The sequence below is a fragment of the Austrofundulus limnaeus genome, unplaced genomic scaffold (genome assembly GCF_001266775.1).
Source record: "Austrofundulus limnaeus strain Quisiro unplaced genomic scaffold, Austrofundulus_limnaeus-1.0 Scaffold123, whole genome shotgun sequence".
Classification (NCBI taxonomy): domain Eukaryota; kingdom Metazoa; phylum Chordata; class Actinopteri; order Cyprinodontiformes; family Rivulidae; genus Austrofundulus; species Austrofundulus limnaeus.
In genome coordinates this window covers 1376975-1393760 of record NW_013952525.1, presented here as the reverse complement: position 1 = coordinate 1393760, position 16786 = coordinate 1376975, and the positions used below count along the sequence as shown (strand labels likewise).

General features: G+C 37.9%; 1 protein-coding gene and 1 long non-coding RNA gene across 3 annotated transcripts in view; one reads left to right on the top strand and one right to left on the bottom strand.

Moving 5' to 3' along the window:
• ptk7b (protein tyrosine kinase 7b) overlaps positions 1-16786 on the bottom strand; it is a gene marked incomplete at its 5' end in the record, with an annotated part of 96466 nt that overhangs the window by 75150 nt on the left and 4530 nt on the right.
• Positions 1036-4638, top strand: LOC106522224 (uncharacterized). Of its 2 annotated transcripts, none has more exons than XR_001310756.1 (2): positions 1036-1240; positions 4168-4638. It is a non-coding gene; the product is annotated as an uncharacterized LOC106522224 (long non-coding RNA). The 2 variants fall into 2 exon arrangements; XR_001310755.1 differs by having other exon boundaries at positions 1036-1303.

Genomic DNA, 16786 nt, shown 5'->3' with positions numbered 1-16786 from the left:
GATGAATTATAATCATCCTATGTACAATGTGTTAACATTTGTAAAACTTCTGAAAGATTGATTTGTGGTTTTTTAAGGCTAATTAAGGCCTTATTTTTGGACTGATGAATTCAATGACTTTTAAAGACTTTTTAAGGATCTGCAGGAACGCTGTAAACCAAGCTGTGCAAGAAAAGGGGTTAAACTTTGTAGCTATATTCATTTACGGCGACCGTACTTCCTGTAAACTCTGCTTTAGCGTAGAGATATAATTTCTACGTTGGGACGCCGATTATTTAGGAGGGGAGACTCAAAACACAACTTGTCGCTTGATAAAAACGTCTCTTTTTAAAATCTTATAAATAAAACTAGCATTCCTTGAAGGAATCAATGTCACCTGCCGTATTGCGTGCTGAAGTTTTTATTAAAAATGTTGTGTACTGGTAGTAGATTTATGCAACCGTCACAACTCTTAGTGCGTTTCCCCATCAGGAAGCTTTTTTTTCCGACTCATTACCTGCCATGAGCTCCCCTTCTAAAATAAAAAAAAAATAAAAATACAACTGGAATTTCCAATTTCGTTTTGCGCATGTACATTGAGAGATGAAAGATGGAATGTGTGCCGCTCTATAATCTGTCTCGTCTTTTCAATAGTCAGGTTTTTTAAAAGGGGAAATTTTGACAAGATTTAAAAGGTTAACTATATACATAAAAATAGCCAAAATTCTATACCTAAATACCTAATATATCCACTTTTACCTATAAGACATGGGTTGTAATAAAGTTTCATGGCTTATATATCCCAGAATACAACGTTTTTCTTATAAAGGTTTATATTTCATTAATGATATTTTAGTTTCAGTCGTGAACAATTGGAGAAGGCTCTTTTTGTTKAAAGTATACTGATGGAGATATCCTTGACCGTGGCTCTAATTAAATGGTAATCCCTTTTAACAGACAGCAACAGCTACTCAAATCTTTTTATCCCCCCTCGTTACCTCGAGGCGTCCCCCCTACCCAACCCAACCCCGTAACATAAATCTTTCTCCTCCCCCTTTCCTGCCTTGCTGAAAGTTAGCTAAAGGCTGCAGAGAAGCAGCTTGGGTTTCCAGACAAAAGCCCAATCCTCTGTCAGAAAGGAGACACTTTCCAAACCGGGARGAGCATTTATCACGGGGAACCTGTTTTTCTGCCCGGTCCCTGTCTCACACCCGGCTGCCTTTGCAACAATGGGGAGACTCGCTCACTTTCTGTCAGGAATGTGAGTTTTGGAGGGGTTTTTGTTCTCGTCTGTAGTTAAACAACAAAGATTGAACGTGTCGAGGTATGCGAGGTGACCGATTTTGTTTGAGTTTCGCACAGATAGATACGTCATCGTTTAACAAATCAGTGGTTAATCTCTAATTTAAAATCTTTAAAATCCACAATGTGGCTGCAGCTGGTTAACATGACATTTCCTGGATGAAATTACATGTTGGAAATAATCGGCTAATGACCCAGGGAGAGCAGATTTGGATTAGTTAATAGCGATAGGTCAGGCTTTACAAAAGACCAAATGTTTCAGGACCTGTTTTCAGCTGCTTTAACCTTTGATTTAAACTTTAGCAGGCATGTTTGACACTTGGGTCAAGTTTTTAGGCAATGGGGGGTGTGCTTGTTACAACTGAGGGTCAAAATACACGTTTAACCTGAAACAAAGAGCTCCTGATCCTACAAAGTATACTTCTCTCTTAAGTTTCTAAGGGGACACCCTATTTCCCTGAGCTACTGCCAATCAAGTTCCTGACATGTATTTCACTTAGTTTATAATAACTATAGAAAAGTTTACAATCGACAGCATATTTTATGAACTCTTTGTGGTACCATTAAAGCATCTTACAAGCTACAATAAACATTAAGAAAACAGATTAAATGGAAAAAAAGATTAAAATAAAAAAAAACAATTCATCCTGCAGTATCATTCCAACACATTTTTAAAAAAAAACAATATTGTGCTCCGAGTAGTTTAGCAATCCATTTAAGAAGACCGAAAATAAAAAGTACTTTCACTAAATAGGAAGCACATGGTCTCACATTAAATTATAGCTTTTTTTGTTCCTGCTCGTGTTTCAAAAGAACTTTTTGTTCCCTCGTTTATGGGAACCATCCTGCCACAGATCAGACAGAATACAGAGATTCTGACACTTTAAAGCAGAAAAGAAAGAAAAAGCAAATGTTCTGATGTCGTCTTTGTTCATTGTAGTTTATTTTTGAAAGAGTTACGATGACGACGAGGCACCTTCATCCTAARTTTTATTTCTATGTGGTTTGGAGAAAACTGATTTTTGAAGAGTTTTGTTTATTCTGCAGCCGAAGACGTTTTGCGCCTCATCCAGGAAGATTTTTCCAATTTAAAACTGGAAAATGTGGCATCCTGAGCTTTAAACTGTAGAACTAACATGCAGATTAATCTCGCTGCCCTGCCCGCCTGAAGGTTGTCAGGGTCTTTGTTTGGCCAGAAAATCTCCAAGATGGGAAGCAAACTGCAAAAATAAAAGTTCATCTGGTACCTTGCAGAAATGGTGACACAATGATCTAATAATAAAGCAATACTGGAAAGTTTTTTTCATTCTAATGCAAATTTTGTGGTTTTGAGAATAAATGCAACTGACACCACAAAATGTCAGGGTCAGGTTCTGCTCCACCGCATGACCTGAGCAAAATCAGATCAGCATCACAGGACCAAGATGGCAAAGACCAAGAGGACACAAGCCTGCACACGCAATTATTTATTTGATTAGGTTAGTTTCTTCTACTGTGTGGAGCCAAAATAAAACTGCTCTCCCACAACACAAACATAATCCTTCGTCAATCATTAACCACAAATAAATGAGTCGATGAGTGCAAGAAAGCAAATGTATCCTTGATCTTTAATAATTTACAGCACTTTTCCTTAACTGGAAGCTTCTCTGCAGGTCTCTTCCACCCCCTGATTTAGGTTTGAGCTTATTAGAGTCCATCTGGATCGAYACCGAAGCTGATCTTTGAGGGAGGAGTTGACAGATCCTCGGTTTCTCGTTGACCCTCCTTCACCCCTTTTTGTCTGACATTCTCTAGAGACATATTTTCTCACAACTGTGTTGTTTTGAACGAGTCACAGCCTTGTAAGATGCCACACAGGCCTCGGTGTTTGAGGTTAAAACTGCCAGTCGGCCAGATTTTCAACAGTTTGGTGCGTGCTTGTGTCAATTACCAAAARAGATTCTGTTAGGGTTAGCTTCTACGAAATTTTAGTTGGTTAGTGTTAACTTCAGCTGAGACAACTGTCAGTAAACAATTAGCTGTTAGGGTTAGCTTCCAATAATGTTTATTTGTTTTACTGCTCAACGTTAACTTCTGTTAAGARGACTTTGTGACAGTGATCTTAGCAGTAACCGACTGGCTGTTATTGTTGGTTTCTACTCATTTTAAATTCTTCAGCTGATTAGCATTAGTTTCTGCTAATTAGGAGTTGATAATTAGCTGTTTATGTTAACTTCCCCTAATTCTTTACTTGTTCATTCCTCTAATTTTTAAAAGCGTTTAGTGACTTAATGTTAGTGATGCTATATTTTTAATTAGCAGATTCTGAGTAAGCGTAGCTAACTTTTAAGATAGCTGTGCCCACCACTGCTTCAAATTTATACTAATAAAATAGTGCAAATATATACAACTAATCAGGATTAACAAATGATTAACAGATACAAAAAAACTTTAAAATAAACAAATGTGACTTGAAATTTTTGAAAAGTTTAATCTAAAGAGGCCCACAGTTCTGAGAATCTTAGAGATCTTTGCACAGCTTTTAAATTCTGCGAACGTTTTTTTCTTGCACTGGGGTCAAWTTTAATGCTTTTTGAGCAGTTTTATAGAGTGCCAGAAAAGAAGATCAAACAAAGGAGGAAAGGTGGAGAAGCTGCAGGACATCCCAGTCTTTCTTGTGAGAAACATTTGCATCTATGAATATCATCGCTTCTTTAACTCAGGTTTATAATTGTCAGTTAAAATCTATATCCCTACTGGTCTCATCACAAAGTAAATTAGGCTTTGAGAAGTATTTGTCCTTTCAGACACCTAGAGGTTTTCTGGACCGAACATCGACAAATTTCTCTTACACCAGGGAGTAAACGTGTCATTTCAGAGTCTCAAACTAGTCCTTTCTCTTTACAGCACACCTCCATCAGAGTATGGATGTTCAAACAGTGTGAGGGGCCAGAGTTTCACTCGGGGCTCGTGTGTCATCTGACCTCGTTTTAAGGTGGACCCGGGAGGCTGCGGGGAAGGCAGAGGTGTACCTTTCACTGCAACCTTTTCTTTGCTTCCTGTGAAAATGACAGGATGAAGGAGCGCTCACAAAGAGAGAGTAAGACGTCTGGCCTGGAACCCATCAGCAAGAAGATGAAAGAGGAGCACCAGTGAAGTCACGTAGCAAAAATGTAACACGGAGATATACACAATGGCTTCACCTCGAGTGAAAGTTTGATCCCAGAAGCTACAGCTCACAAAGATGAGCAAAGAATAAAAGAAAAATATGAAACATATTGGTGTCACGGGTACTGCATTTAAAAAAATGCATTTGGTTTACAACTGTAATCTGAAGTGATTATTGTACCAAAATAAAGGTAAGATGTTTACATCGTGGATCTCYGATGAGTACATTTGTTTCCACAATTCACTGTAGCTGAKGTTGCTTRGGTCCACATTTTCTGGTTTTCTTCGTACTCTGGTTTATGGTGGCGTTTCAGGTGATTAAARGAGTTTGTGATGTTAGCATTAGCTCTGTATTAGCATCAGCTCRGTTAAGTTTTAGCTTTACAGTAGCMTTAGTGTYGCTCTGCATTTATTTTAGCTCTGCATTAGTGTTAGCTAAACAGTAACATTACTGCTTGCACTGCATCAGCTCTGCCTTAGTATTAGCTCCATGTTAGCGTTAAAGTAAGGTCTATGTTATTGTTAACGCCACATTAGCATCAGTGTGGCTCTAAATTAGTGTTAGCTACATGTTAGCATTGTTTGCTCGGCGTTAGCTCCATGTTACTGTTAGCTCCACATCAGCATTAAAATTATGTCCACATTAGTGTTTAGGCCACGTTAGCATTAGTGTAGCTCTGCATTAGTGTAACTCAAAGTTAACACTACATTATTATTAGCTACACTTTAGCACTAGAGTTAAGTCTATATTAGTGTTGGTACCATGTTAGCATTAGTGTAGCTATGCATCAGTGTCAGCTCCATGTTAGCATAAGAGCTAGTGTTGGCGCCACGTTAGCATTAGTGTAGCTCAGCATTAGCATTAGCTCTCCCTTAGAGTAAGCGCTACATTAGTATTAGCTCTGTGTTAGTGTTAGCTCAATGTTGGCATTAGTGTAGCTCAGCATTAGCATTAGCTCTGCCTTAGAGTAAGCACTATACTAGTATTAGCTCTTCGTTAGGGGCTCGACACATGGGAGGCGACGTCGCTCGCTCTCCGTTCATTTCCTGTGGAACTTATGTGATGAGACGACTATCACTCACCCTCCTCCAGCCAAGCGGCCGGCGAAAATTACTCGTAGACGTGCACACGCGAGCTTGCGACGTGACATATGAAAGTTGAAAAATGTTCAACTTTTGTCGCTGTTGCTAGGCGTTACAACCAATCAGCGAGGGTTTCATTGACTGACCAATGAGAGGAGAGTATGCTACACACTGCAGTTAGCTAACACTTTCAACGTTATTTMAGCTCTGTCAAACTTTCCAGTTTTATATGACCCTTCACCAAGTGATTACCAAAAAAAGGCAGCTTTATGGGAATTTGTTGGTTGTGATGACAGCCGCTAATCGCTGTCYTTTGTTGCTCCCTGTGTGTCGAACTCTTTAGTCTTAGCTCCACGTTAGCATTAGCATTTGCACCGTGTTAGTATCAACACTTTGGGTTAATGTTAACATTAGCTTTCTCATTGACCTGCATAAGTCACTAATCATATTAATTGGTGACAGCTTTTCTGACGATTAATTTTGCCCAACATTAATTTGTAGTCCTTGAAATATGTTCAGTCAGCAAATTGTTGATAATTCATGACAAACTGTATCAGAGGCCCTTTAAAGTTAAAAAGATCAAAATGAAATTGGTGAAACTGGCCGTARATAATTGGTATCAGATCAATACCAATCATTTACATACTTCTGAAATGGGGTGGATTTTACAACTCTACATGAATACCTTTTATTCTACCCACACGAGTGTGTATTTGTAAAATTCCAGTTCCATCTGCACCACAGGAAGTCAAACAGACAAACAGCCGGCAGCCTCCTCTGTTGRTCCGGCCCGCAGGGAGTCCACAGCCTTCATCGTCTCGACAACATAAAGCTCGAACCTCCGGCCGCTCAGAAGGACGGGACCGTGGCCCTCAGCTCGGGTCCTAACCTGGATGAGAAGGCTAAAGCGGCAACAATGGTTCCACCGCGAGGGTGCTTTGACATCACCCACTTTGGAGGAAATCAGGACAACAAAACATATATTTCCTCTGCTGTTTGGCACACGGGGGCGAGCTGGGGGGCCGGTGTCGATTGTCAGACACGACAACACATTTCTGTCTGTCGTCGCTTCGCCAGATGAGGACAGGAAACAGCGTCCTGTGCAGCATCATCAACGAGGCTGCACATGCACAGAGCTGCTCATTGTAGAGACAGAGGTTCTGTTGACAGAGGCAGAAATCACTGATCCTGATAACAATGTTTGGACTTTTCATTTCACCAAAAAACAAATGAAAGAGAGACTTTTACTGAAAGAGTCACTTTAAAGATTCCACACAGAACAGGCTGGGAGACGTGATGCGGATATTTAAATCTGATATTAACTATTTTAGGAGTCAAAAATTCATCATTAATCAAATAAAGTGGGAATTTTAAGTTTATTTTTTACAAAAAAGGAAAAAAAATTGATAAAAGTTGGCTCAGTAGAGAAAAATAATCTACCATTATTAGTTGAATATATTAACATTGATTTGTTTAATAATTTAGATCCTTTTTTTCTCCTTATTTTGATTCAAAATGACCTTAATATTTAGTGTTTTATATTTATTTTAGCTCATTTATTTATTTAGAAGGGACAATGCACATTAATTGGCATGTCTGTAAATGTGCCAGAATTAGTCAAAAGGTGTTTTTTTTTCATCTGTTGTCTCTGAACTTGCTAAAAACAAACAAGGTTATTCAAAACAAGGTTAAAATGATTCAACTACATACATTCAGTCAATAATACAGATAAATACAATCAATACAAATCATTAAAAAAAAGAAATTAAGAATCATTAAAACTAATTTAAACCTTATATAAGAATAATGCTGATAAAACTCTTAAATTTTATTAATTTWAATATGTATTTTATTTATCAACTATTTTCCTATCTAATGCAAATAGATTGTTTAATCAACTACTTTAAATTTGTACTTAGCAGAATAAAAACTATTTTTAAATGRTTTTCTAARTARGAAAACTGCATAAAAAKGCCACTTTAGTCTTCTTTAAAAGGTTAGAATAAAAAATAAATATTATTTCTGCAGCTTATTAAATAAACAGAGAAASCTTCAGCCAAAATAAAATTCAGTGGTTACATTCTGGAGGAGGACTGCTGAGCGAGAAATTCTGTCAGATACCAAAACAAGTTTCCTAAAGCTGAAAACCTGCTCAATTATTCAGCTTACAGTTCCATCCTCCTCCTCCTGTCTGGCTCGATGAAGACTCCTCAGAGGCAGGTTCAGGAAGAGGACAGCCGAGAGGATGAGAGGGGATTCAGCTCTTGGCACKGTTTGTTGAAAACTGGAACGAACCGGGTGAAAAGGAAGCAGAGGAAGGTGAAACTGAGTGCCAACGCAGCCAAGGCCAGGGATTAGGGACGGAGCCGACGGGTTGTTGATGTGAAATTTTTATTTTATTTTTCATTTTTGAATAAAAGGCTGCTATTAGCTTCACTCTCTTCTTCTGTCTGCTACAACAGAATGAGGCAACCACGACCGTTTGGACCCAYCAGAAGCCAAACATGGCTGAATTACGAGGGTCCCGGTCGGCGGGGGTCACATGGTGATTACATAAAATCCAATAAAAAAGAAGGCTTTCCTGTAAAATGGACAATTACAGGAAAATATCTGGATAAATGGGTCAATAATACGGTTAAAAGCAAGAATCTGAATAATTTTCACACGGCAGTGAAATACATCAGACGCGTTTAATCCAGATTTTATTTGTTTACTGTGGGAGATTAAAAAAAATCACTGTAAAGCTAAAAACATTGCTGTCTCTGAATAATATTTGTGAATTTTAACAAAGTCCCTGTTAAAAAATAAAAGCATCTATCTTAGCTAAAAACTAAATGAAGCTAAAGCTAACTGAAAGCAACACAAGGTTAGCTGAGAGCTAGGAGTCACAAAACATAACATGAGGCTAAAAGCTAAAAGTAGCAGAAAAGAATCTAAAACTGAAAGTGGCAAACGGCTAGATTAAAGCAGCCAAATAAAAAATAAACAGAGAGAAAAAAGYGTAAAAGTAGCAAAATGCTATCTAAAAGCTAAAGCAGTCAAAATTTAAAAGCTAAAAGTAATAAAAGGCTAATCAAAAGCTAAACACAAAAAACTGATGTATCAAAAGAAACTAGAAGCTTGACGTAGAGAAAGGCTACCTAAAAGCTGCAAAAGGCTAAAAGCTAAAAGTAGCACAGTAGCTAAAGCTAAAAGAGGCAAAAGGCTAGCTGAAAGCAGCCAAATAATAGCAAAATGTAGTTAAAAAAAAGCCAAATGCAGCAAAAATGGTTAGTTAAAAGCTAAAAGTACCAAAAGGCTAGGTAAAACTTAAGCTGCTAGCTGTACCAAAATACAGACTAGAAACTAAACATAGCAAAAGTCCAGCTAAAAGCTGCGTTAGGCTAAAAGCTATAAGTYGCAGAACAGTAGAAAAGCTAAAAGTAGCTGAATGAAAGCTAAAAGTAACGTATTAAAAGCTAAAAGTAGCAATAAAAATCTAGCTCAAAGTAGCAAAGGGCTAGCTACAAATATCAAAATGTTATCCAAAAGCTAAAGCAACAAAGTGTTCATTAAGTTACAAAACACCAAGTAAAAGCTAAAAATAATAAACTTCTAGATGTATCAAAAGACAAACTAGAAGTTAAACTCAGCAAACACCCCTCTCCTGAATGAGCTCAACTCTTTGATGTAACAATTAAAACAGAAGAAAGCCTGCAGAAGTTGTTTGGTAAAAATAAAAAAATTAACTGTAAAACATTTATGTGACTGCTGAGACATTTACATCATGAAGATCATGTCCAAACACAGAGCACAAGAAAGATGAATAACTAAAACAGTAGAAATGACACAGCCAAAGGAGGGTCAGAAAATCAGCTGGTTCCATTTACAGCCGAGAGGAAGAAGAGCCTGATCTGATGGACTTCTCTCCGCCTGTGGCCCGACGCTGTGATGAATTCATTCAGCCTCGGGACACAAACAGTTAATGGCTGCTGGGATTATGCAATGYCAACTCAGACGCCTTTCTCCCCTCCTGCCCTCCTTTATTCACTCTCCTCCTTCAAACGGGGGGGCTGCAGCCGAACGACGCATTCCAGCACGTTTCAATCAGATCCATTTAAATGCAGCGCCGCTCAAGCTTTCGCACAAACGTGGGAACAAAACGTGGATTTTATTACACTCCGAAGCTTCTCCTTTCACTGGGGCCTCATACCTGCCTGGCAGGGGGAGGGGTTGTAGGGGACGACAGCTATCAGAGTTTGGCYACTTCGACACGGCGTCAGACCAGTAAAAACTTCTACAGATGATATAGACATTTTAACACAAATAGTACAAAAATTATTACAAAAAGATGTCCCAGTTTGTAATCAAGGCCCAACCAGGCTCTTCATTCTGACCACTCATAACCAGGATCTGGTTCTTTTAGTCACGATGCATCGTAAAGAGGGCAGTGTTTAGTTTGGGAACCTCAGGGTTTTGTTTTGCTTTTTGCTGATGATGTGGTGCTGTTGGCGTCTTTGTGTCATGGCCTTGAAGTTGAATTAAGAGTTGGGAAAAAGGCAAAACTGTCATCGATTAACGTTATGTACMTTGCGATGAGAGACTAATGCTAATGCTGAGCTAACAGTAATGCTACAAATTTGTTAAATCACCTGAAACATAAACGACCGAAGTACAAAGAAAACCAGACTCTGRGGACCAAGACATTGGCTACAACTAATGCCCCATTCCACTAGTGCCACTTAGTGTAGTGTCGCTACGATCAGTGTCGGAACGGGTCAGTTCAGGTGCTTTTCTATTGACGTTCCAGTCCAGTTCCCGTGGGTGTGTTTTGGGCGGTTGGTGGAGGTGGTTTTGGTGGTTTTCAAAAAAGAATTAATGTGCAAAATGAGAGCTGGAAACACATTTGCTGAATAAGTTCTGAAATTTTAAAAATTCGCTAAAAATACGAATTAAAGTTGTATGGAAACACAACCAATGTTGCTGCTGCAATTGAAAAATTGGCGCCTCGAGTTGTTKATGTAAAGGCAGCTCAGACGCAAACTGTGACTTCACCCCCCAGCCAATCAGTGAAGAACAGTGTTCTGACGTCGCATTTTGGTGTCGACTGGGACCAKTTGGAACCACAAGGAAGTAGGTACTAAAAAAAGGACTGGTTCCAAGACTCTGGCCTAATGGAAATGGCTTGGAACRGTACCAAACCGTACCGACACTACACTAAGTGGCACTAGTAGAAAGGGGGCATAACTCTCCTCCAGCGAATAAACTGAGAATCAATGAACTCAGTCAATCAGTCTCTAATGAGCAAAAAAGTAAGCTAAAAGGAAATAACGAGAGGCGTAGCCGTTAAATGAGGAGGTTACTTTGACTGATGATTTGTGAGTATAACTTCAAATCAGTTACCCTGTCTCCTAGAGTCAAAAACATGAGAACATCTATTAATCATCATCAGCAAAATCAATCACGATTAACCAGGCTTTTAGCTACAACGCCCCATGTCAGTTTTGCAACGACYAATATCCATGTAATGAAGCCTTTGATGCAACGTACCGAACTTAGGGTTTGCTGAAATTTAACGTTTTTCTGGATGAGACGCAGGGTGGAGGCGGGCCTTGGCAAAACTCTWACCCAGCAGAGAGCACACACCGAGCATTAAGCATCATTATTTTATGAAACAAAAACACTAAGTATAAATAGCTGGGTAGAGAGATTACAACTTTAGCAACTGACGCTAAGTTCGTCCATAAGTTGGTTTTCCCCTTCCATAAATTTTGTYAACTTTTTAAACTTAAATTATTCATGCTCTTTTCCTAAATCTGACCTACAATCCCGTCGCCATGGTTAGATTTTAGCTATATGCTAACTAAAAATAATTGCTGTGGAAGGTAAGTTCTGCTCTGCAGATATTGCACAGGTTTCTCTTTCATTTTCTTAAAATGATCCCACACTTTGAGCTCTGTTGTCAGGTAGCCATGATACCAGAYCCTGTCTGTATAATGTCTTGTGACGTCCACGGCCTACCCCAGTTACCACTACTGTGCATGTGTGTCAAGGACAGAAAGGCAGATGTGGCAGTGGAAGGTGTCAAAGCAGTTTGGAGAGAAAAACAAAGTAAAGAACAACAACAAAAAAAGAAAACGATTAATKGATTATTAAATTAGTCATCGATTATTTTAATAATCGATTAGTCGTCGTTTAATCGATTAKTCGTGGCAGCCCTACATTAAAGCTAGGCAGATTTCTTCCAAATATCAAAGCTTCTCTTACATGCTATCCTTCTGAAGCATGGCGGAAAGTAATTGAAACAAAGTAAAACTATTCTTAACAAAACAAAATCAAAAAGGTAAATCTTAACCACTCCCATCCAGCCCAGGCAAGATACGACGCTACAGAGGCCTCGAGTCAATAAACAGATCTTTCTTTGGCAACGATGAGAGTCAACAGGGGGAAACTACAGAGGAAAAGTCTAAAAGAGACAGATCTACAATCAAAACCACAGGGTCCAACAGCAGAGCCAGCTAAATCACAAACACATGAGCCAGCAGGCAGACTCCACCACACTCGTACGGGGATTAATGCATCGTTACACGCAGGAATCAGCGTTTAAAGTTAGCATTTCCATGTCCCTGCAGTCCTTTGTTTTATTTATTTGGCCTTCTTTAGCTGCAGAGATAATTGCAAAGAGGACAGTTAGAAAAAGAAGAAAAATAATGAATAAATAAAACTATATAAAAAAAAAACAACCGAACAAAAAAGTGGGCACGTTTCTCCCCACGTGCATACCTAAGGTTTAATGTAAGAGCATGGAAATATTAGCTGACAACACGGTATAAGTCATTGTATCCATTTTTCTTTTTAATCTCTCCCCCAGGCTGACGACAGGATTGTTTTTGGCAACCAATGAGCCGTAACGTCAAGATAATTCTGATCAGTGCACAGAAGAAAAACGGGTGAAAAGAAGGAAACTGGAGCTGAATGAATCGAACGTTTGTCGTTTTATTGAAGTAAATCTCTTAAGAAAGAAAGAAGSGAGACGTGGAAAGCTTTGTATTAGTGTGAATACTGATTTCAACTCTTTCTGCATGTTGCTGTTTTAGCTGCTTATATATCAAAACGTTCAGCTCATTCAGGAGGTCGGWGCTGCAACATTATTTGTAACTTTTATCCTTTTTAAATATTTACTGTCTCCAAGCAAAACACTGAATTCCCCAATTTTCTTTCTACAGCCCTTTTCTTTTGAAATCTGCTTTTGCAACTTGATCTATTTTAGTCTTTAAATGTTAAATTTAGCTACGTTCTGCTACTTCTAGCTACACTTCTGCTACTGTAAGCATCTATGAACCCCATCATTACCTTGGGCTTTTAGCAAACATTTTATTATTTGAGATTTTTAGCTAAACTTTGTCTAACTGTATATTTTACTTAATCTTTTGCTGCTTTGATCAACTGTTTTACTTTCAGCCTTTTGCAATTTTAGGCATATTATAGCCTTTAGCTAGATTTTTTCAATTTTAGCTTTTAGCTACCTGTTAGCTAATTTTAGCTAATGTTTTGCTACTTTTATCCATAGTTCTACTTTAGCTGTGTTGTCCAATTGTATATTTTATTTAATATTTTGCTGATTTCACATTTTTTCTAGCCTTTTGATTTCTTTAGCTTTATTATAGCCTTTAGCTAGCTTTAACTATTTCAGCTTTTAGTTACCCTTTTACTTTTAGCTTTTAGCTAACTTCACACTGCTACTAGCTAGTGCTTTGCTACATCTTGCTTGAACAAGCCTATTACTGCTTTTAGCTTCTAGCTACCAATTAGTTATTTTGGTTTTAGTTATCCTTTTTCTAGTTTTAGATAACTTTTTGCAGATTTCAGTATTTTGGTACTTTTAGCCTTTAGCAACCATTTTGCTATTATAGCTTTTAGCGGACCTTTATTTAACTATATTTTGCTTAATGTTTTGCTGCTTTTAGTTAATGTTTTGTTACTTTTTAGCTTTTTCAAAGCATTTTACTACTTTCAGCTAAATTATAGGCTTTAATAATTTTTAAAAAAGCTTTTTGCTACTTTTAGCTTCTAGCTACCAATTTGATATTTTGGTCTTAGTTAGCCTTTTAATATTTTGAGCTAACACTTTGTTGATTATATTATTTTGTTCCCTTTAACACTTTTGTTTTTTTGGCTTTTATCTTTCCTTTTGTTACTTGTAGGTAATTTTTAAAGTCTTTTGCTACATTTAGCTTTTAGCTAGTCATTTACTACATATAACGCAGTACTTTGCTCCTTTTAGCTTACATTCTGCATCTTTTAGCTAGCATTCTGATTTAGMTTTTTAGCTAGTATTCTGCTTCTTATAGCGTTTAGCTAGCATCTTTATTTTTAGCTTCTTTTGTGTATTTAGAGCAGCCATTTAGCTCTCATTGTTCTTTGGGCACTTAAGTTTTTTCCATTTACTGACAAAAAAAACCAAAGTAATTTGACAAATTAAAATAAAGTTTTCTAAGAATGCAGTTTGAATGCAGTTGTAAAGTTTTCTGAGGAGTTCCTGCTTTTTTATTCAGTGGATTAAAACTTTAAATTTGGTAAATCTTGACTAACGTCAGCAGCCAAAGGACAGAAAACGAAGGCGCATCCACCGATGACAAGGACCCGGTAACACAAGAATCCACAACCATGACTTGAACTTCTAAAACAGAGTAAGAAGATCCTCTCCGGGGAGAAGAAACCCACATAATGGAGTGAGAGTAAACTTCTCATACAGAGAGAGAAAAAAAAAGGAGGACTCCAGTTCAAAAGCTTCACCTTAAGCTGAATAAACATCGGCTGATAAATGACCAGAAACCAGAGCTGCAGAAGACCTTGGGAAACCCTCCTCCAGACCCACAACCTCCAGTTCACCTATCTGATGTCCAACAGAACCACATTTTACAGAGTTAAGACTTTGACCTCGTAGGGTTTMGGAGCCTTTAGGCTCGGCTCGAAGGAAAATGTGTGATTTTGAATTTTATATTCATTAAAGCTTCGTGTTGTGGATTCAAACAAAATAAAAGCAGTTTTAAGGTTTCCTGTACGAGAGGAGCTGCCTTTAAGGAGTCTGACTGAACCGAACCAGTTTGGATGATATATTTGCAGGCAGGGACATGGTCCAGACTCCCAGATCAATCAGGGATCAGACTGTAGTCCTGATGGAGGCGGAGACACTGAGGACCAGTACCAGTTTGACAAAACAACCACACCTTGGTGGAAAATATCAATACAATGAAATATTGCGATGTTTCATTTCCTGATGCTGTAAAACATAAACTCTCATGCCAGCAGCTCATTTTGTGTTGTAGTTTAGCCTCKAACCACTAGTTGGCAGCAGTCAAACAGTCATTTGGCTCTTCCACTCCTGAGTAGCCTGAGCGTATAATGCTAGCTCAAACATTAGCACTGCGAGTAAACGTTAGCARTAAGTACCGATGGATTAGACCGACAGCAGCTGCCTTCAAAGCTGAGGTCCGGACTCATTTTGGGTTTCAAAATCAAAGAAGGAAGTCTGGACTATGATAAAAGCTATGATGTTTGCTAAATCTGCAACACCAAAATCTACCTAGGTAACATGATGAATCACTGAGCATGCGTGGCTACGAKAACGTACAGCTAGCAGCTAACGTGACGCGAGTAGTTTCTGCTCAATTCACTCTTAAAGTGCCTGCGACATCATTTTTTTGTAATAAACATGAACACATTTTTGGAAAGATAAATTGATAACATGTTGCAAAACGAATTTCACGTCGCTGAGATGAACAGTTGTTGAGATATTTGCATGTGAAGAAACAGGAAGTGATGTCAAAGGGYAATGTCAGCATGTAAASAGAGCGTCGTAACAAAAGCTAACAACACAGACTGTAGAGAAGAATCTGATGTTTCTTTAGATTATTTTTAGTTGCTATCAAAGTGAGATGAAGAAGAGTTAAAGTTTAAATAATTTTGTTTTAATAAACAGAGACCAGTGAGTTTTTTTTAATTAATGAGTTAATTTGATGTCACTTCCTGTTTCACTTTGGCTGAGCCAAATTTAAAAGAAAATAGGTCAGTTATGTGACAAAATGGGTAAAATCATGTGGACTATGTCAATTTTCTTAAGTATAAAGATGCTTTCTTTGACTTTTTGTATTTGAAGGATATGTAAAATGAAATACTGCAATATTATAAGTTTGTAAGATTCATATCTATGAGAAATTAAACCATCAGTGCCCAATCCTGGTCCCCGACAACCAAAATGCAGCATGTTTTAATTTTTGTTTTGATTTTAGTTTGTTAATCATCCATTCATTCAAATCAGACGAATTAAATGAGAGAAACATGAGTGATGAGAGTCATGGAGGACCAGGACTGGACATCACCAGCTTAAACAAAATGTTTTACAGGTATTTTATCTGCCAGACGTTTGCCTGATTCAGGTGTGCAGAAGCGGCTCAGCAGTGATGTAGAAGCAACACGGTCGGGAACTAGAGCAGCAGCATCACACAAACTATCATGATGACACAAGACAAATAAATTCACAAATGATTCAACACCTGGAAGCATCATCTGTTGCACCTGCTGCATCACAGACACTTTGGCGCCGATTTTAATAACTTTTATTTCAGCGTACAGTTTGGCTGTAAATGCGAGCTACAGGGGAAACGTGAGTAATTAAACAGAAACTTGGCAGATCAGCAGATACTTATATAATTAGGTCTGGATGTGGGGGAATAAAAGAAATCTTAATTGGAACATTTCTATCGCTAAGTAGTGGCCTGAGGAAGTGATGGCAGATACAGCAAAGCCGACGGAAATCTGCACGTCAGCCAATTAAAATGAAAACTTGAATGTTTTACTTCTACAACGGTTTTATTGTTACATTATTAACAAATTAGCTACACGACTTTCTTCTCAATAAGTAGCTTTTAAAAATAGAAACTAATATTGAAAGCCTTTAAAGTAGCTGTAAAGTAAAGAATGACTCCCTTTACTTGGAAAACTGGATGAAAATCTTTTAGTTTTAGATGTTGCATTGCAAAAAAAAAACTACATTCAACTTCTGCATCATTAAAAAACTGACTTTAATCTGCTTAAATATAATAGATTTTTAATCACAAGCTGATTATGACTCATTTGTGAGCCATCACATCGAAACAAGGATTAAGTCTAAAAGTTGTATGTGGAGAAATAGGCTGGCAGTGTTCTGATTAAAACGCTCGCAAAAATTATATTTTGTCAAAATATAACAAATAAATGTGTTCTCAATGTATCATTTCAATGAACTGTTTGAAAT